General features: G+C 40.4%; 1 protein-coding gene and 1 long non-coding RNA gene across 3 annotated transcripts in view; one reads left to right on the top strand and one right to left on the bottom strand.

The window, feature by feature from the left end:
- The window catches only part of LOC145457428 (uncharacterized), a 502,676-nt gene that overhangs the window by 38,799 nt on the left and 442,240 nt on the right, over nucleotides 1-21,637 (top strand). The window lies entirely within an intron of this gene.
- On the bottom strand, nucleotides 231-4,364 carry LOC145434337 (uncharacterized). Of its 2 annotated transcripts, XR_013913341.1 has the most exons (4): nucleotides 3,145-4,364; nucleotides 2,098-2,199; nucleotides 1,557-1,640; nucleotides 231-515 (listed from the first exon to the last, which is right to left on the bottom strand). It is a non-coding gene; the product is annotated as an uncharacterized LOC145434337 (long non-coding RNA). The 2 variants fall into 2 exon arrangements; XR_013913342.1 differs by lacking the exon at nucleotides 1,557-1,640.

Below are 21,637 nucleotides of genomic sequence, written 5' to 3'. Positions count from 1 at the left end.
GTTTCAAAAATCACCCAAAGGAGGTGGTATTTTCTCCACCCGTAAAGGGTGGTGGGCTCCCCCACCTATGTCAGGTGGAAAATTTTCCTCCCCTATGCTATCAGTAAACCCCCTCATCAGCCTATCCAGATACCACCTCATCCTATCCGGATATCTTCGTCAAACGACTTCGATGCGCACAACATCTAAATTAAATCTTCATAATCCACGTTGACATAAATCACAACATCGCCTTTATTCCAAAACTTTATTTTTAAATTAGTCCCAGATTTTACCAAGTTTGGTGCGAACAGCAGAACTCATCTCTTTCAACAGTGTGCTAGAACTGACATGAAAGTGAGGGAATTTCTGATGTTTGTCGAAAACTGTATGTCGAATATCCAGTAGACTGAAAGCATCACTGCAAATCCCTCATGGAAGCTGTTGATATCTCGGACTGTCTCCCCATCAAAGTAGATGGCCCACTCCTTCTTTTCCACAGCAGAACAAATTGTAAGGTAGGCTGATCTGGGCATCTGAAGAAAGGTTTGGTATTGTGAAACAGGTCAAACATACATATTGGCAGTGTATTATAACTATTCAAAAATACATGCTCACTTGAGTAGTATCAAAAGACTGTCAAACTACTTCTACTTGTAGCTGGTTTACAACATAACTCGTACCGAGTAAAATTATGTCTTCCTACTTCTACTTCAGTATAGCCTTGTTAACTGCGTTTAACGCCTCTGGCTCGGGCATATGAACATTAGATGGACTTGACAACCAGGTGTTAGTCAGCAGCCCACGCTGACACCAACTTTTTATCGTCACCATGCCGACCTCTTTTTGACCGTCCAGTCCTGCGGGCTGGACACCCTCAAAAGTTTTTAAATTTGTAACTCTGTTTTACTGCAACTGTCATGTTATTACTCATATTGAGTAAGTTGCGAATATGCATCTATCGAGTTGAAAAGTGGCCACCTTCGAAATACAGCTAAAATTATGCGTTTAGTTCTACTTTTTGAAAAAGTTGTACTACTGAAGATGTCCACTTGAAGTATATAACACTAACATGGCTTGCAGATCACCACTTATATACTTGTAATCGCCTAAATACACGGCGTGATGATCTGAATCTGGGCCTAAAAATTAGGTTATCATTCATGTTGCCAATTGAGTGTGTGGACACCCAGAAATTGCTTTGCGAAACGCCATTTGTACACCACTGCTTCACTGCGACGAAAAGGGTGCACGGGCTTGTCAACAGCAGGGCGTTTGAGAAGGAGTAAATATTCAAATGCCCTTATCTGATCTTATTTCATCGGTTGCAGCTATAAAAAATATGACTGCTCTGCTGTCGAATTCCCAGCCAAATGATTAGTTATGAAAGGCTGCCAGACTAAAAACGATTCAATAGCAATGGGATGTATACCGTTGAAAAAATGTGTTTAAACTACAATTACATAGTTGCTATAAAATGCAAAGTTCGACTAGGACTGTCGAATCGTTCTGACAGTCCCGAATTATGTATACTTCAAATCAAACAACTGCTTGATAATATCGATAAATATTCGTACCTGATCAGACAGGAAGAAGTTTATTTTTGAGGAAAATGGCAGTTAGACTAACCAATGTAACCATCCAGTCCAGATCGTCAGATTCTGTAATACAAAATACAACTAACTTACAGAGCATAAGTGTGTTGTTTGCTATGGAGGCATTGGTGTAGATCAGGGTTGACCAACCTTTTTGCTATTCACGGCCTGATTTCCTAATATTGAAACAGCATGCGGCCGCATTCCAGCGCACAGTCGTAATGCACCAACTTGAAGCCAAATATCCGCATTAAATTGTCGATTATGTCCATTTATTTTATACTCCGAGCTCACCTATTTATTCATATCGGCTTCTAAGGCTACAGGTTGATCCCCCTGGCATGGATCAAAAACGGCACAAAAACTCATGGCAAGTCCTGATGTTGATTGCTGTACAATTGAACATGACTAATGAGCACATATGGCAAATAATGGATCACAATTAATTACTTGATTGCATAATTGACGAGATCGTAAGTTCTGTTAAAACCAACAGCTCAGTTCAAAATTTAGTATAACTCACCAGAACTGTCGTTTCCGTCATGAGTACCTGGCGTCGAATTGAGGGCGATTTCCGACAGCACATCCAATGGATCACTCACTTTCTCGGCAATGCAATATTTACCTGGGTAAAAAGATGAGTACTTATGGGAGCAAGGAATACTGACAGAACCAAAATTGGCTTTGCAGCATTGCTTTTCAAACTGTGAGATGGCATGCACTTGTGTGGATATACAATATGCAATATGCATATACTTTACTTTTGCGGGCGTGGAATATTCAAATTAACTTGATAGGACATTCAGTACAGTGACACCGAAACTTAGTCTTCATGAAGCATTTTTGAAAGCTGTTGGACGTGCGACACACAACCAATCGTAGTTCTTAAACACAACAATGTTGTCTCGCACCAGCAAGAGTCAATGTACTATCAATATTACGCAAGCGCAATCAAAAGCAGGTATATGGTAGGCTTACCATATTTTGGAAATCTAAAAAGAGGACACTTTTTCAGAAATTTAAAACTTGCAAAACCGGAGTAGAATTCTGTAGAATTCTCAAAATACCGTTTTTCTCTCCACATTTGATGACTAAAAAATAAAAATTAAAAAAAACGGTCACCTTTTCGCTCAGAGCTCAAATCACCGTTTTTCACTCCGAAATACCTCCCGGAGCTTCACTTCTGTGCTAATTTGCGGCATATCACTCGCAATTTGCTCTAAATCTGACCTAAATTTTCAAAAAAGAGGACAAAATCTCAAAGAGGACACAAGGGCGTCCTCCGAGGACACTTTCAAAAAAGTCAAAAAAGAGGACAAATCCTCTCAAAAGAGGACGTATGGTAAGCCTAGTATATGAGCAGACCAGGGGTGGCATTACAAAACAAGAAGCGTACTGCCGAATTCGGTCTTACAAAACATGTATACCGACGGGCCACGGCTACCAGTGAATTATACGCTGGATAAATTCGACAATAGAAATGTAACGACTATCTCACTAGAATTGGACTACTAAAAAATGTTCAGCTAGCAGCAAGTAAATGATGTGAATTCAGTGTGTGCTTACTTACAATTACTTGGCATATTGCAATGTCCTCTTTGAAGACGTCATCATCTCCGACATCCGCATACTCCAGATCTAGATACTGGCCTAATCTTCTGTCATAACACTGGATTTTGAAGTCACGATCATGGAGTTCACCTTTGTGTATTTCCGAAACCTCTCTTCTTATCTCAGAAGCGTCGTCGACAGTAATCAGCGGACAATAATTTGATAGCTTAACTAACAATTTCATGGCTACCTAAACAGACAGATTGATTAGCAAATGTTCATGAATAGCTGGTATCTGGCCTGCACCGTCATGTGATGAGAATCTAAATGGCATCTGTAGCTGTTGCATGCCGTGGCAATGTGATTGCACGATCCAATTTCACAGCCGAAGACTTGACAGGCTGGGCAAGTATGTCCAACACGATAACGCATTTCTAATACAAGCATGACAACGCCAATCCATAATCCAAAGCCAACTATCTCCCTCTCGTATACTCCATGGACTCACAAAAACTCGCTTCTCTTACTACAAAATTTGTCGAAGACAACTGTGTTGTCGGCGCCATCTTTTTACCACCCGAACTTTTTAGTGATACAACAACCAATCAGAAGCAGGCATCAGTCTGACGATTTCATTCACCGTCTGTATCATTCTGACGTCACAGTAAAAATCACAGACCTAGTAACTCGCACCGTAACAATGGCAACAACAAACTTCTAACTATATACGGTAACGGCATATAACTAACATACGTAGTAACCTATATAGTAACGGACGAACTACTAGTACAGCGGACGACCAACGGACGATTGAATAATTGTTGATTCCAACACTTTCAAACTGAACATTGAACAAATATCTGCTCCCCGCAATGAAGATAGAGATTTTCATTCAATGATTATGTGCACGGTTGCGCGGTTGGCTTATAACTATTATCTCGCTGTCTCTGTGTACCGATATGAGGGTCACATATTACATACCAATGTCCTTCCGGCCTTCATATGTGTGTTTAACCAGCCACCTTGGGCACACGCATTAAATTTCGCGACAACAACCCCGTATGCGCACCTCACGCGTATAGGCGGATTCATCATCCACGGTCAAATAGGGGTGGAAAGAAGGATATCACCTTTCAGGAGGTGTATTATAGTCACCCTCCTTTGATCATGAGTGGAAACAATATTTCCACCCTAATTCCACCCTAAAATCCACCTTTATTTTTTACAGTGTACCGACCAGTGGCGTCCCTGCTACCCCTTCGTTGCCAATTCCTTCGTTTGCTTGTCTATTGGTCTGTCTGCGACGGTATACTAAATAGCGCATTAAAGTCCCGAAGCAATTGAACGTTGCTAAAATTGTGACCTGATTAATCCATATATCAAGGTTCTTTAAAGTGGCTTGAGCGGTATGAGTAGGGGGAAACCAGGGTAGAATATTGAAGACGGTTACGCCAATGTCAGTCAATATCACGATCACGAAACAAATCAAGCATCTCTTAGCCTTTTTTAAAGTTGAGTCGTCGTTACGTTCTCGGAAGCGAACACATCGACTATGTTTCTTCTTCATGACGTAAATTGGATAGACAAAGAGGAATAACAGTAAAACTTGACCAAACAATAGGAATGAAATAGTTATTATCGGCAAAAAATAAAATTTCCGATTTGAGGAACTCTCGTACTGTGAGGTTTCGGAACATCCGTATTAAGGCAACATATTGTGACAGACTGGGACAACGTTTATGAAGAACAATATAATCGTTGAAGCTATGATATCCAGCAGTACGAACAAGCTTATGAATTTAACCGTCTTGGGTACGAATGGTTGTACAATTGGATTGGTAGATATGGCGTATTGGCGATACCACAGAAATATAAACACCGGAAATAACGCGACGCCTTCTAAAACAGCGCTCGCATCAGCCATTACTTCGCATGTTGTAGGAGTTAACTCAACATGAAACATGGCAATATCCACAAATAATCGACTTAATCCCAAAGTCAGTGAAATGGCGCAAAGTATGTACAGCCGTCCGTCGTCGGTGTTTATTTTAAATTTCCTTTCCGCCCTTCCGTACGCAAGCAGGTTTGCTATCGTCCAAGTTGTTGCCGGCAGAATGATAATGTTAATAGCCTCCAGTCCGCCTGTTGGAAAATCGTCAGTCGATGTATGCTGGGAGACATACGCCGTGTTCAGTCCAGTCACCATTGTCGTCGACAGGCCACCATGCGTCACTTGCCAAGTCGTTTCTGTCATAGTTACTATCCAGTACTCTAAACCAATTAATATTTTCGCTGTCTACTCTAGACCAAACGAAACGGAGAAAAGATTGAGCAAAACGGAATAATACGACAATAATTCAATCCTTCATCTATTAAGTCCAGGAATAATTATAAATATTGTATTGACTGCAAAGTTGAAGCCAATCGTTTGGGCTACATGTAGCAGGGAGCCTCATCCTATCCGCAGACTATAATTATTGTGGGTATTTTCACGGTAAGTAATGAAATATATGTCTTTTAATGGGTATAGTGGCAAAGGTGCGGAACGCTTCGCGGTATTCTATTAACGTAATTCAAATTCAATCAATCAATCTACGGACGAAAGTCTAGCCTATCAGATCTTGACACGCCATCATTTCACATCTTTCCCACTGTGGTAATCAACGAGATGCGGTGTCAACAAATTGTGCAGACCACCCAAAAACCATGGCTTTCAACACCGCATCGAGAGAGCATGTCAAATTAACAAAAACTAATAATACAAGTTGTTAATAAGACAGCGTGGGCGCATTGTATGCTTTCATTGTTCCTTTTGAACCACTGAAATAACATGAATACCATGTTTTCGCTGTCATTTGTTGCGTAACAGCAATGGTGCTAATCTCGGATAATGAAAATGCCTTGACTAACTTGTGGACGCTGAATTCAAAAACGACTGTCGTTTTTCTCTATATTATGTCAATTTTTTGAGTTAAGCATCCACCACATTGTCTCATAACCCACATAATAGCACTATTTTAAATATTTTGTGCTTATTGTATAAAACGTTTCAAAAACTACAAGCAGTCGAAAGTAAATCAAAAGACTTCAAATAAAAATTTGCACTGCTTTATCTGGTTGATTTAAACTGATATTGCTTCTACATGACAAATAAAGTGCGAGTTCCACGGTCCAAATTTACGCTAATAACCTATAAATCTCTAGGTTGTCTTGTTTCATTCTCGAGCAATAGTCAGCTGACATATGTAAGCTCCAATCTACTCTGGTATCTCAGCCCCATCATCTTCAGATGTTGCGAAACATTTTCTCCTTGTCAATCTCTGACTATGTCAAGGTTTTTAGGGAAATTTTTTAGATATTTTAGCTTTTTTGAATATCTGCTGTCCGACATAAACTTATGGCAGTGACACATGTGTATCAGGGTTACATGGGCAACCTTATTGTCTGACCACTATAGAAAACGCAATATTTCAAAGCTGACACATATGATCCAATCGTGCTCGTGATATTGCAATAATTCAATGTTTCAGTATTACTCTTAATTTTTCTGTATTATTCACGAAGATTAACTGAGTGTACATTGGTTACTGCACCTAAGACATCGCCATTTTGGAGAATGGCACACTTTAGGATCCTTTTTGAGCTACCTATAGGCATTTTCCATTCACTTGACTTGTAAGTCGGGATTCCTAACTTCACCAGTATTCCATGGTAACGGTATCATGTCAATGCCAGTATCACGGCAATACACAAAGCTATCGAAAGTATAGGCTTACGAAGAAAAGACTGTTTCTCCTGATCGAATGTGAAATACCTTCTCTACCTAGCCATGTAATGTTTTCTCACTTCATAAGGATGTTAAAAGTTCGGAACATTTCTATTCCAAGTCCCAAAGCTTATGTCAGATCATTAACTCGTGTTGATGGACTACTCTACGTTTTATATCATCTTCGATTTCAAAATCTTCATCATTTGGCCTGCTATCCCTAAGATCTTGATCCAAATTATCGCGCGTATATGAGTTTCAGGTTACACTCGATAATCTGAATGTGGCATTGGACCTATAGCTGACAGTAAATGTCATGTGTATTTTTCTTGCCATACCCTGCAGTTTGCATCAAATATGTGTGTCAATCGAGCCCTTGACTATATAACTTATTATATGGTAAAAGTGTGGATTTTTATATAATATGGAAAAGTAATACGACAAAATTCGTGAAAATTTGCATATTTTGGGCATATGTCGTAGAGCAAAAAGTTGACGTGATAAAAGAAAACCAGTGGCATTTTTAGAATCAACACGCCAAAATTAGCCTAAATCAAGTACAAAATCAAAGTCAACAAATTTTTCGTTCAAAATTGTTGCCCAGGTAATCAATCATGCATTTGTAAATGCATGACTCGTCGAATTTAGTTCACTGCTATTCGGGTTCCCACGGATACGATTCTGATTCAAGTCACCTCAATGATTCATCTCACCAATTTCAAGAAAGTCTAAATACAATATTATCCCAACCAACATACTTGCAAAGTGCACATTTGAGGGGTAAACACCTAATATATTTTTGAGGCCGGGGACCTTTTGAGCCTCTGACAGTAATTACCGTTTGGTACATTTTCTCCTAAAACCCATTGTTATGAGTGAACTCTTCTAATCTTTCGCAAATTGATGTCTATTTCACATTGTTTTAGGTAATAATGACTAGAGTAGTAGTTCTCAACCTTTTTGTCTTCGTAGAACCCTTTTGCTCCGACACGGACACCCGTGGACCCCGCAAGATTCATTTCAAATTTAGCTCAATCATCGTGCAACAGTCATCTGTCTTGTGCCAATATTAGCTTTAGGCTAGTGATAAACAGCAACAAAAGGACATTGTTGAAAGTATCATCTTCCTATATGTAGAAATTGGGTAGAAATACGCAGCCGTGTCTTGAAAATCCATGCCGTCGATTTGACATAAACGAGTGTCGAAAATCCACTGCCACAAAAATAGGCGATGCCGAAGGTAATATTAACGCGTAATGCTTTCGACGACACCTTTAGGTATGGTCGCAACATATATGGCGTCAAAATACAGGAAAAAACTTTTTATTGAACATCCAGCCTTTAGTCATTTCATTTAGCAGCACCCGAAGCTCAGCACCTTGACCTCACCTTATTTTGGAATAGCGGTAATGTATATTACAGACGAAAATGGATTCCGTGGTGCGATTTCAATTCATTAATTGGGATGGATTACGAGAAAACGGCAGGAATTTCTATTTCAAACTACTGTTCACTAATATGCTGAGACTAACAACTGCTAATCCGAAATGTTTTGCAATCATTTCGAAGTCACCCTGTTTGACCATACTACACTATACTTTTATTTTTCCACAAACTCGAACTAAACACCTCTAAACGACAATATGTTATTTGTATCAATAGGCAATTCGGAATTTTACAAGTAAATTGAGTTTGCACAGTAGGATGTTCCATTTCAGAAGGCATTGCTATTGATACGTGTCCTGAAATTTTAACAGTTATGAAACGAAACTGCAGCGTCGTGATTTCCCTAATAAAAAAAATACAAATTAAGTTATCAATCATTTTGCAAATTTAGAGGTGTCGCGGACCCCTGAAATTGTTCGTGAGTAGTAGTAGATCGGTGGCAGACTGACAGGGCGTCAGAGGGGTGCGGTGACATGATGCCGGTGAAAGCCTGGGTGACCTGGTGACCCTTTCGGACATATGGATCGCTGATGAGGTGCCTGACTGCATGTATAGGTATAGGGATCGGTGGCAAGGTAATCTTTCGCTGATGGCTTTGTCGGTCAAAACCTGTGAATTGGTGACCCTCACGATCGGCGACAAAATGTTGTGTAGTTCAGATCCGTGGTGAGATATTAGTGGGGTGATAATGACCCAAAACCTGCGCTGGGTGACAGGATAATAAGAAATTAGTGCGGTTATATTGTAAGGTTGCCATACGACAGGAATTTCCCGAACTGATCGCAATTTTACTATTCAAACTGCGTCCGGGAGGAAATTCTGAAATATGCTTAAATGTCCAGAATTTTGAAGGCTTGAAGAGGGCTAAATTTTTTGGAGTCGGTTAATGCCGTATGGATGCTTTAGTCCAGTGGTTCTCAACCGCCGGTCCGCGGACCGGTGCCGGTCCGCGACGACATTCCTGCCGGTCCGCCACGTATATTACAATTTTTACCGTAATTTCAAAATGAAATGTTGAACGCGACAAACACAATAGAGATACGAGCTGACCCATCGCTAAACAGCGCAGTTTTCGCGATCATTCGTTTTGATTGATTCATTTTGTACAGGACCGTCACTGTGGCACTCAAAACCGCTTAATTGGAGAAGGGACGAGCCTGAAAATGGCCCAAAATTATTTTGCAAATGAGTATAAATCAGAACGTATTTTTTGAAACTTTTTCCAACACTTTTCAATTTCTTTTCGCGCTTTGCGCGAGTCAATGTCACTGAATGCTTTGCTTATAGTTGCCCTTCTCCGAGAAATACGCAAGATAGGATAGAACTCTGCATTGCGACGTCAGTCATTACCGCGCCACGACGAACCAACGCATAATGAAGTTTATGCTAACATGGGACTCTGAAAGTTGGGCCAAAAATTCGGCAGCGAGAAAACCGATTCAGTCATGAATGATCGAACATTTTTGCTATTGTCGCGTTTAAGCAACATAAACTCTTTGCTTGCACTGAGTAGAATGAATGTGCGCACAAGTGCAGGTGAAATTAATCCGCCCAACTATCGGGTCCGGGAGCAAATCCCCCGAAACTTTGGCTTATCGCCCTGTGGGGGCCCGAGACCAACGTATTTTTGGGGTATGCTGACGAAGTAATTTTTCGGCCCGGATTTGCGTATGGCCGGTATAGCTGCTGTAAGGTGTTTTTTCTGCGGCACGCATGGTATTCGTAGTTACAGTAGCCTGCGTTTGGTGACAGTGGGTAATGAGCAAGGTAGCACGACAAGGTGCTCGCTTCTACTCCGAAACGCTTCTTCTCTCGGTATTGTCAAAGACAAGAATATTATTCGCGTTGGGGTGGTCAGTTAAACCCACGCCTTCGGCACGAAAGACTGTAAACGACACTCGGTGGTAGCACGTTTATCTTGACCAGACAATTTTACCTCGACTCAGCAGACTCACTGCCATAAAATCATACGGATGCCATCCAAAACGAATTAACTACGATCAAAACCCCCTAAATGTCACTCTGTAGCACCATATAGTTAAAAAAACGGATGCATACTTTACATTTTGGCTTCATTTCAATTTTGAAAGTTCACCGGTCCGCCGGACATTTTTTGAAATTTGACCGGTCGGCGACGTGAAAAAGGTTGAGAACCACTGCTTTAGTCAAAGACAGTGGTTTCAAACGTGGCCTTTATTCTGAAGATCGCGAAGTTATTGAACGTAATCAGCTTCCAAAATAGACCGTGATGAAGTCTGTGTGAAGGAAATGACCTTTTTTTTAGTAATCAGCTTATATAATTTGAAACTGGGCCACGGAACATTTTCAAATTGGCAATGGAGTCGAGACTATGGCTGGGCAAACTCGAGTATGTGAGTGATTCAATTCTGAATCACATAATATGCTTCGAGTCGAGTCGAGTAATCGAGTATCACTAATTATGACGTCATAACAGTATGTAATACCTCAAAGTTCAAATATGTACCGTTTATGCCGCCACAAAGAATATAATAATGCCTGTTATCCATCTCATAAATGATACTATGGTATGTTTTCGACCATACCGATTTTATTCCACTTGGCGACAATGTTATGGGATAATCATGACTTCGGAAATGTGCTACGTTCAGTAACCTTCGTAGCTTTGTACTTTATGTTTCGTATGCTACGTTACCGCCAATCGAGGTTTCAAGGCTTCAACAGTGGAAACTAGTATCGAAACTATATTTCACGTTGATAAATTAACTTTCAGTGGTGAGAAGCGTATAATTTGAGTACTCGAAAAAATCGTATTTTACTACTCGACTCGAATCATTTTACTCGATTCAGATTCGAGTACTCGAATCATTGTGCCCAGCCCTAGTCGAGACCATAGAAGATGGAAATAACCGGATGTGCAACCTATTGGTGCGAACCGTCATTTCGGCTCAGAAATAGCTATATTCGTGTGACATGAACATGACTTAACGATCAGTGCATTTTCGAAGTCATCATCCACCACAAGCGGGCCGGAAACGGCCCACCAGTCGATTTCATCCGGCCCGTAAAGACATCTGCGGCTGTGGCAGACCAAATGAGAATACGCTACAGCAGTGGTTCTCAACCTTTTTGGCTTCGCGGACCCCTTTTGATCGTCACGGACCCTCGCGGACCCCCTCAGGGTTTAGTTCAATTTTAGCTCTATTATGGTGCAAACTTCATCTGCCTTGAGCAAAGGCTTGTGATAAACAGCAAAATAATGATCTTTCTTCAAAATAACCTCATGCCATTTATGTTGAAATTGGTAGACTTTTATTATTTCAAAGCTAATTTTGCTGCTGTATTTCTTGAGGTAGCCTACGTGGTCGTGTCTTGAAAGTCCGTGTCATAGTTTTGATATGAACGCGGACTGCCGAAAACCATTTCCGCAAAGATAGATGGAGGCTAATGCAATATTAACGCATAACGCTTCCGACGATAATTTTGGTGTGATCGCAATATATTTATGGCACCAAAATGAAGAAACATATATTTTATGAACATATCACGTCCAGCATCTAGCGCAGGGACTGGTAACATACGGATCATGAGCCGCAGAGAGTTTCTACCGTCAAAGTGAAATCCTAATCTAAAAGTGTAGACAAATTTTATGCGCCAAAATGGATCCAAGTTTTCCAACCTGAGAAAGGCTGTCAATAAACGACTTGTTATGTTCGGGTTTACATACATATTTACGAGCAAACATTTTCGACCATGAACAATTGAACATTAACAAGACAAGGCTACATACCAATATAACTGGTGATATGAATTTCAGGAGCGTAATGCTTTGATAGCAACGAAACACTCATTGTTCATAAAAAAAAAACAGCCTTGTCGATAGGGAATCCGCAAAAAGAATGTGCCAAATCTGATAGCCGAGCTTTAAGGGCAGGTATATCCTTGTATGATTTATGACGAGTGTCAACTGAAAATACTCGGGTTCATTTCAATATGAATATACTATTCAATTGTATATTGAAGTTCTGTACCGCCAAGAAGCTGTTCAAATAGTGGTTATGTATATTACAGGATAAAATGGATTTCGTGGCGAGGTTTCAATCCCTGCATTGGGACAAATTAGGGAAATACTTCAGAAATTTTTGTTTCAAACGACTTGTTCACTAATTTTATGAGACTGACAACTTCGCATCGAGAAGATTTCGCATACATTACGAAGTTACCCTGATTGACGTTATCTCCGCATTTTTTATTTTTTACACAAACCCAAACAAAACGTCTTTAAACAGCAATATGTTTGTATCAGCAGGTTATTGAAAAATTGCCAATGAAGATGATTTTCAACTAGACGACAGTTCATGTCAGACGATTACTACGATGATATGACTCATGAGGTTTTAGCAGTTGTGGTGCAAAACTGCCTCATGCTTTCTCAAATTAAAAAATAAAATAAAACTTAGGTTATCAACCATTTTAAAAATTTAGAGGTCTCGCGGACCCCCTGAAATTGCTTCGCGGACCCCTAGGGGTCCGCGGACCCCCGGTTGAGAACCGCTGCGCTACAGCATCATCGCAGAGCTCGCATTAGAGATGGCTCAATTCATGACCTATGTTCCACTCCTGTATACAGTTGATAGGCAAAGCTATGACAGTGTGACGTCATATTGACAGACAATGTGCCCATACCTCAATTTATTACCCACTAGTGGGCGCTAATGAGTATCCGAAATTTGAGCCAGGAAATATGGTAACCCTATTACTATGATCAACCCCCCTCACCGATCGTTAACAAGAATAACATCGACTTTCGGTCATAGCTTGATAGCAAATTGCCACTTTCCGTTTTAACCCTGATTCTTTAAGCGGGTAATCATCCAATAAATATCTGTACAATAGTATCATTAATTGCAGGATTCTAACCAAAGTAATTCAGGTAGTGTTTGGTCGAAATTCCAAGAGTTGTTGTTTGTTGTATTCATGGTGTTTGTCGACTATTACGGTCATTTACACCAGGCCGATATTCCTTATTTTTGATTCCGTATCTGCCGACTTGTAGCACGGCCCACTTCCAGGCTTTAGTAATAATCTGCTCACGCGGATGAGATGGCGAGGAGGGGATTAGCTAAACCTCCAACACTTAGGTAGAAATTCTGGAGTCACGACACCACTGGCAGTGTTTCGAATCCCCGTTCAGACCAACTTCTATGTGTCGGAGGTTTATCTGGACTCCTCATCGCCAACCCATTGCTATAGCAGTGTTTCAAAAAATTCCAGAATGATGATGAGCCGTGCCAAAAAGTCGGCAGCAGAGAACAAGTTATACGGGCGCATGAAAAGCGAGAGAAACTGCTGGGTGAATGGATGCGTAGCTGGAAGTCTTCCGGAAAAGAGTACAAAGGCGAAGACACTGACTACTGTCATGATCATGGCGCAAATAACCTGATTAGGCAATTGTTCAATAAACAACAACAACGAGCATGTGTAAGATTTACTAGACGTGACTCGAAAACATATGTACTATTTCGTTGGAGTGATGATTATTTCTATGATATCGACAGATCGTTTAACCAGTGACTGGTTTTGTTATACGAAAGACGGCGCGACGCTGGCGTAATAAATTTCCGTTAACCGAACTTAGATAGATAGTATCCATGTGTATGACTTACGCGCGATTAACACATATTGTACACATGCAAATTTTGTGTAAAGAACTCTGGTGTTTCCTGTAAGTAGGCTACTTGTTCTGTTTTAAGCTATTTTAATTTGGATACACCGACGTCCATCCATACCAGGGTTGGCCAACCTTTTCGGTCAAAGGGCCACATGAGTTTTACGAACCATTTCGCGGGCCAGTTCATGTTGATGACCTTTTTTAGTCGTCCGATAGGAGCAAACCGGAATAGGTAACGTTGAAAACAAGACTTATATTAGTATGCACTTTAAAATTGACAAGAATTATGTCATGAAAACTCTGTGTGCAACTGTGCAGTGTGCCACTGTGCATTCATATCCTGGTCGCGCGAAGCGCGAAATTTTTTCGAAGGTAAGGAATGAATTTGATCAAGAAATATGTTACTTGCATATATTAGGGGTCGCCTCTGTAAAACCTACCACTTGGCTCATTTGGCAAGGACATGATTATTCGGCGTTTGGACATAGCAATATCGAAGGATTCGGTGAACATGCCTCTATCATTTTGTGCAAATGTTTCATCGCCGATGATCTCGCTGCGAGCGCACAAGCGAAATTGTATGTTGGACGACACGTTATCTCCTAATTGTGAATACAGTTAGACTCAATTCTGTATATTACACCTATTTATAATTTTCAGGAAGGGGTTCCAATACTACAGGCAAGAAATAGAGTGACAAAAAATCATGCAAAGTGCTAAGAAAAATTTCGAGTCAACTAAATCTGCTACGAAGTATCCTACTTTATGGTCATTGGTCATACACGAAGATCTGCGATAAATATGGCTCACCCTTGGTTACGCCAATGCGTCGGAACTGATGTTTTAGTCATCATCGAATTTGTGGTCAGGGTATTCACATTTTGGTAGGCGTTGCAATTTTACCTGATGTTATAACTATTTTCGAGAATTACCTCGCAGGCCACACAAAGCCTTCTCGCGGGCCAGATTTGGATCCATAACATAAATTCTTAAGATATCAAAACAGTTTGAAAGCGTAACCAATCATTGTGCGGTTTCGTAGTATGCGAATATCGATTTTTATGTTCATTATTTTTTCATCATAATTTTGATATGAAATGAGTTGTGTGAGTTAATCATTAGTTTCCTACAAGAGTAATACTTGTCGCAGTTGATTGTGTGTATTTCATCATCGATGTTATTTTTGATACCGAGAGACGGGTGGGGGGGGTCTAAATCTGAAATGTAGTAAGCGAAGCGACGAGTACCTGAAGTATTAAATTTTCTTGGTTAGAAAATCGATAACTGACGAAACAAAATATCGGTCAATAAAATAGCAGTATCAATATGAATGGTATGTAATTTTTCGCGATATGCAAACCAATCTACTAAACATAACTTTTTTCAAATTTTATCATGTCGTAAAAAGCCGTTTGCTCGAAATAAATGTACTTCGATTATCATGATGACAAAAATTAAGATCAACGCGGTAGTTCGGGACTGGTTGTTTCTCATTTGACATGTTCACCGATCGCTAAATGATGACGATATTGAATTGTGGTTACAACTCGGCTAGTTACCGATACAGTTACAGCTTTGTATACAGTATCAGATTTTTAGGCTGGTCGTAATCCTAATTTACAGATGAAAGCTTAGTATGGCAAAGCTCAACCATTTGAGTGAAGGTTACTTTTCGCAATACGAGGATCTGACAAAAAACGAACTATTGACTGAAGATTCACAAAGCGGTTACAAAATCCAAGCGAGTGAAAATTGTTTTCTGCTGCACTAAATTGTTTTCTGCTGTACTGAATTGTTTTCTGCTACACTAACATAATTTGTATCTAGAAAAACAATGCATACGGATATCAATATCCGTTACGCAACGAGTGAGTAAAATTTTCTTTGAATCTATGGTGTGACTCAAATCAATAGCGTGTTTCACAGAATACAGCATTTGTATTGTGTGTGATATTTTGAAGATGATAACGCAACAACACAAGTAATACTTTTTATCCGTTGTGCTTTAGGAATAGATCCATTGAATTTGTATGCTAGAATGAAAACTCTGGATGTTAATTGGTCTTGCATCGGATGAATCACAACCGTTTCAGCCCAGCAAACACGAGATATATTTCTGACATGTTGAGATTACATATATACTAGGGATGATGTGAACGCGAGGTTCACGTTCGCGTTCTGTGTGTGAACCTCGGAAATTAAGAGGTTCGCGTTCACAACAGAACCTTGGTAGGTTCTACAGTGTGAACCTTTTTCATATATTACAATTTTCACTTCATTACAACATCTTTAGTTCATATTTATTGCATTTCAACTGCGGGCCACTCCATGCATGGCGCTGGCAGCACTAAAAATCAACATTAAACGAGCATGCACCTTGACAATCTCAAATGTTTTACTTGCTTTGTTACAAACGTTTGCTGGAAATATCCAGGTTTCCGTTTGTGACTCTGTTGTGAGTTTGACCCGCAATCAAAAACATCACGAGCAAAATACGTAGTCAGCGAATGATGCTTATTCAACCAATCAATGAAATTGATATCATTTTCTGATGAAAAAATCTAGCAGGCGTACGGGGTCAATCTTGACTTCGTATCTTTACTGCATCATTAAAACCAAATCCGTTCGATTGAAGTGTTGGCCACTGCTGAATAGTGTATAACTTCTTAATGGGGTAATATTTGCAGCAAGTATAAAAACCTATTTTACACTCAGCTCAATATCAATGTAGCGATACTCAGACGCCGAATACATTGTCCGGTCTGGTCTCGACCGTTAAAAGGCGTAAGTTTATGTTCCCTGGTAAGTCCTCGTCGAAATTGTTGGCAAAGCGACGGAAAATATTGATTTTATGGGAGTATTATATCCTTTAATTGCCTCAGTTGATACATTTAGGGCGAAGATAATAAAGTTGGATTAGCAATAAAGTCGATTAGCGCGTTCGTCAGGATTCATTAACCCAGGATTAAGGAAACCGGTTGATCGCGGCGCATAAAGTTAGTGTTAATGTCATGATTTAACAAACTGGAACAACTATAGATTTCTAGTTATGTATAGAAACTGCATACCATTCCTACGTCTAATTCAGAGGTCTCAAACACGCGGCCCGCGGGCCGCATGCGGCCCGCTAGACCATTTTGTGCGGCCCGCGACGGCATTTTGGATTTCGAAGTATTCGACAATATTTTACTACCAGTTTTTGAGGACTTAAAATTCGCTCTAAAACTACTCCAGAAGCCTGAAACTACTCATCAAACTTCACTAATACATCAGTTTCAAAGTGGAAGATCAACTATTACGTGACATTACTTGTTTAATATAGTAAAACATGACCCGTTGATGATTCGTGACTGAAAATTGTGATTTGGTCTTGGACGCGACCCTCTGTAGAATTACTCGTACTCGTCACGTCAAACGTTATAATCAGAGAAGGACTTTTGTGACTCGGAATGCCGTGGTTTGGTACAACCACGCAAATCTCACGGCTCAGTGAAATTGGTGTACGTCATACTTTCCATTTGGTCGAAGGCTATTTGACGGTAATTTTTGTCCGGCTTGTCGTGTATTAGCCTAAATTTCATAAAACGAGTATCAATCGAAAGCTACCCGGTACTGATTGCGAAAATATAAATTTATTCTGTTCGTGGTCCCGGAACTCCCCAGAATAAGCCTCGAGTGTTGCATTGTATGTGACATTGGTATTGTGATGCAGCAATGACGTCTGGGAGCAGGCGAGGAGCACCGCATGATGCAAGCGTATTGGCCATTGTTACGCAAGCGATTGAGCACTCTCACTCTCGTGCGCATTTGCTTCTGATCTGCTCAGACGGCATGGCTGCGTCACAATACCAAACTCACTTACAATGCAACATTTGAGGCTTATTTTGGCGAGTTCCAGGGCCACGAACAGAATAAAATTTATATTTTCGCAATCAGTACCGCGGTAGCTTTCCATTGATCAAAAACTAATGTCAAATTGCCTGACCAAATGGAAAGTGTGACAAAGACCAATTTCACTGAGCCGTGAGATTTGCTTGTGTCCACACCATATAGGACACTCTGAACAAACTATCAAACTGATAGGAGAATAGTAAAATATCAAAAGGTCGTAGCTTGAGTTGCGTAGCTTATTTAGATATCAAAGCATGTAGGTATGGCAACCGACATTGGCATTATGTCGCCCCTTTGATGTATAGTTGGTTACATCCCGTGTCATCTTGGGTATCTTTATATAGGTTATTATCGCCAATTTAATGTGGCGAGTATTAACTTGTCGTAGCCTACGCTTCACAGCTGTAACACCAACGGATTCTTCGGAGATTGCACATTTCTATTGTTATTGCACTGATCCATTATGTTCAAGTTGTTATTGATCTGTTCCAACATTCGAAGGTAAAATCAAACGCTGATTCTATTTGACTTTCGTAATGACATGTCAATATAGCCTAGTTATCAGGAGTAGAGCTATGCTCGAAACCCGGAAATAAGGCCTACTTTGAAATACATTGAATTCCCCTATTATTGGTGTTGCGGCCCGCGACGCCATCAAAAATAGGAAATTGGCCCGCGAGCACATTTGAGTTTGAGACCTCTGGTCTAATTATTCCAAATAATGACCGTGCCGATTGTCTCTTAGGTTATGGCTTCACTAAACAACAATCACCGAATTATGTAGGACTACCCGCCATTGCAAAGCGATATCCGTTTCTTAGCTGTACCGTACGAATTGGACACGACTTTCATTTCGCGATGGTGATAATTCTACCTATTACAGTGGCTGTATCGTCGTCAGCAGGCTGCTGTTTCATTATGGAGATTGTGGGATCTCTAGTTTTATTCACCAACTAGCAGCCAATATATAACGCATTTTCGCATTATGATGCAACAGATAACGCCACTTGATTAAAAACTCGGGACACCGCGACTAACCATCGCACGTAACTCTCTTCACCTTCATGCGTCGCGATTAGCAGTATTTAATCACAGATTAGCATTCTCCCGGATCAGCTAACTTAATTATCTCCGCCCTCAGCGACGTTTAAAACACCAATATGTACTTCGGCATTGTGGCATTATGTGGCCCGAGTCGTCACTAGGTATCGTGTACATTAGTAGGCTATCACTTCATTGAAAGAGAGGGTTGGAATTAGCAATATGACGTCACGTGACGTCATGAGGTTCACGTTCGTGTTCACACAGAACCTTTCAAAAAGGTTCGCGTTCACACGAACCTGAACCTTTCAGAGGTTCACACCATCCCTAATATATACTATCGCTGATTCAGACCAAGCCTTAGCTTTTGCGCAATTTCTTACAAACGATACTAGGCCTGCTTATATGTATGAATATTGTGGACTGCATGAGACTACCGATCAAGCCAATGCTGTTGATAAAATATATGCCCATGTGCACCTCACATTTCGTCTTCATGTTTCAGATTGGGTAAATGCAACTCACGTATACCCATGATATTCAATCACGATTATGCGTACATTGATGTCGTTCCATGAGTGATAATGAAACGTTATGTGAACTATGAAATGATAGTATGTCGCTGCCAAATGGCGAGCCAATTTCGCGCAAGGTGTGCAATTTCAGCTGTGCTCATAATGTGCAATCGCCTGACAATTTCCAAAACGTCATGTTACGGTCTGCCGAAAACGCTTGGAAAACAGATACAATACACCTCACCACTGCCGTAAATGGATAATCCTGTCCAAAGGCTAAATTTTGTTATCGAAGTAAATGTAATAATAATGCCTCTATCTAAAGAATATTTCCACAGCAGTTATCATGAAAAGCTCGAAAATAAATATTGGGAATAAATTATTATATATTTCTACTGGAGATCTGCAAGAATATTTGCGAAAAAAGCACATCGACCTACTTGCTATAAATTCGATATCATCCGGAGCCGGTTTTTCTGAGATATGTGCAGTCTGCTTAGTCAACCATACTAGGAGCCACCTGTTGCTACGGCGTCCTCACAGCTATATTGCTCAACTTGATAAGATATACGGACTGTAGAATTTACGCACAGTGTATTTGGATAGATATCGGTTACGATGCTAGAATCGCTACAATAAATGTGGCATATGCCACGTGGAAGAAAGTTAGTCTGCCATGCATAAGCTTTGCTCGTGTTGAGAAAATAAAATCACGGCTAGATATTCTTTGTAAGCACGTCACGCTCTACTATGGTTCTTTGCGACGACCTGTATTTACGCTCACTGACAATGTATAAACTAAACATTCATTATCCCATGCTTGGGATGGTGCGAACGTTCAGAGAACGTTCGTGTTTGCATGTGAACCTCAATAAATCAGAACTTGGCGTTCGAACATTACAAATGACCCTAACGAACATCATCATTTGAACCTTTTAGTTGACTGAAAAAGTTTCGATATATAATCTCAGCAACTATGATAGAAAATCTTTGAATTTCAACTTCGCTGTGTCGCTGTGGCAGTGAAAAAGAAAAATTCTGCACAAAGAATAATCGAAAATTGTCTTGAATTTCGAGACTTTTATTCAATACATCAAGTTCTTCTGTTTGCGGTTAATAAAATGACTTGCATCCGCCAGCACTACGGGTTCGGTCAGGAAATGAGCTGGATCGAAATCATGATCCTATATTGAGACTTAGCTCTACACCTGATACAACCATTTATTATATTTATGTTCAGTTGTGAAAACTTCTTCCTGGCTTTAGTAGATTCTCCCTAAAGATTTCCGTGCAATTTTTTGTGCAATTTCGGAACACAAAACTTTTGACATTTCTCAATGAAGCAGTTCCACAAACAAGGGGTAAGATGAAAATTTAACTTCCAGTAGTTGACGTCTTCTTTCCCTCTTTGCGTCGAATCGTAGAAAATTAATGATTTCCAAAAAGCTGTTTGTTGAACGCGTATGATAAACATAAGGCACACCCAGGGTCGTAACAGCACTTCGTCAGCCCCCCCCCAAGAAAAAACGTTGATCTTGGGCCCCACATAGGGTGATAAACCCAACTTCTAGGGGGATTCGCCCCCCAGACCCCACTCAGGCTATACGCTGTTTACCGATACTTACTACCATCTACATTCGGGGCCGTTTAGTTAGTCAGCCTTTCTCGCTTAAACGCGCGAAGCGCGAAAGATTTCCATATTTCATGACTGAATCGGTCAATATGATCGGGAAATGCATATACATTGCTATCAATTTTTATCCTCTCTCTGCTCGCGTAATCTGATATACCTGTACAGCTGAGTGAGGTGTGTTTGAAAAGGTAGGACCGCTCAATAATAATTAAACATCTCCGGGTGTATACCCGTTGGCAGGAACGAAACAACACCTCGTCAGGCCCCCAAAAATGGAGTCTTGGGCTCCTATAGGGAGATAAACCGACCCGCCATCACGTTGTTCGCTTTTGCAACGAAATTATAGTTGTACTGTTTAGTGATCCAGCGCGAACATTTTCGATAATTCATGATAAAATCGGTCAATAAGATCGGGAATTGCATATATATTGCTATCACTTTCTTGTCCTCTCTGCTCACGTAATCAGATTTACCGTTAGAGCTGAGTGGGGTGTCTTTGAAACTGTATAGCCTAAATAATATTTAAACATCTTTGGGCGGGCGGACCCGTTGGTATGACTTCGTTACATA

Source organism: Botryllus schlosseri, chromosome 2, assembly GCF_051294905.1.
Source record: "Botryllus schlosseri isolate E-star chromosome 2, Bs_hap1, whole genome shotgun sequence".
Taxonomy (NCBI): Eukaryota; Metazoa; Chordata; class Ascidiacea; order Stolidobranchia; family Styelidae; genus Botryllus; species Botryllus schlosseri.
Note: the sequence above shows the minus strand (reverse complement) of the source record. Positions and strands in the feature narration are given on the sequence as shown.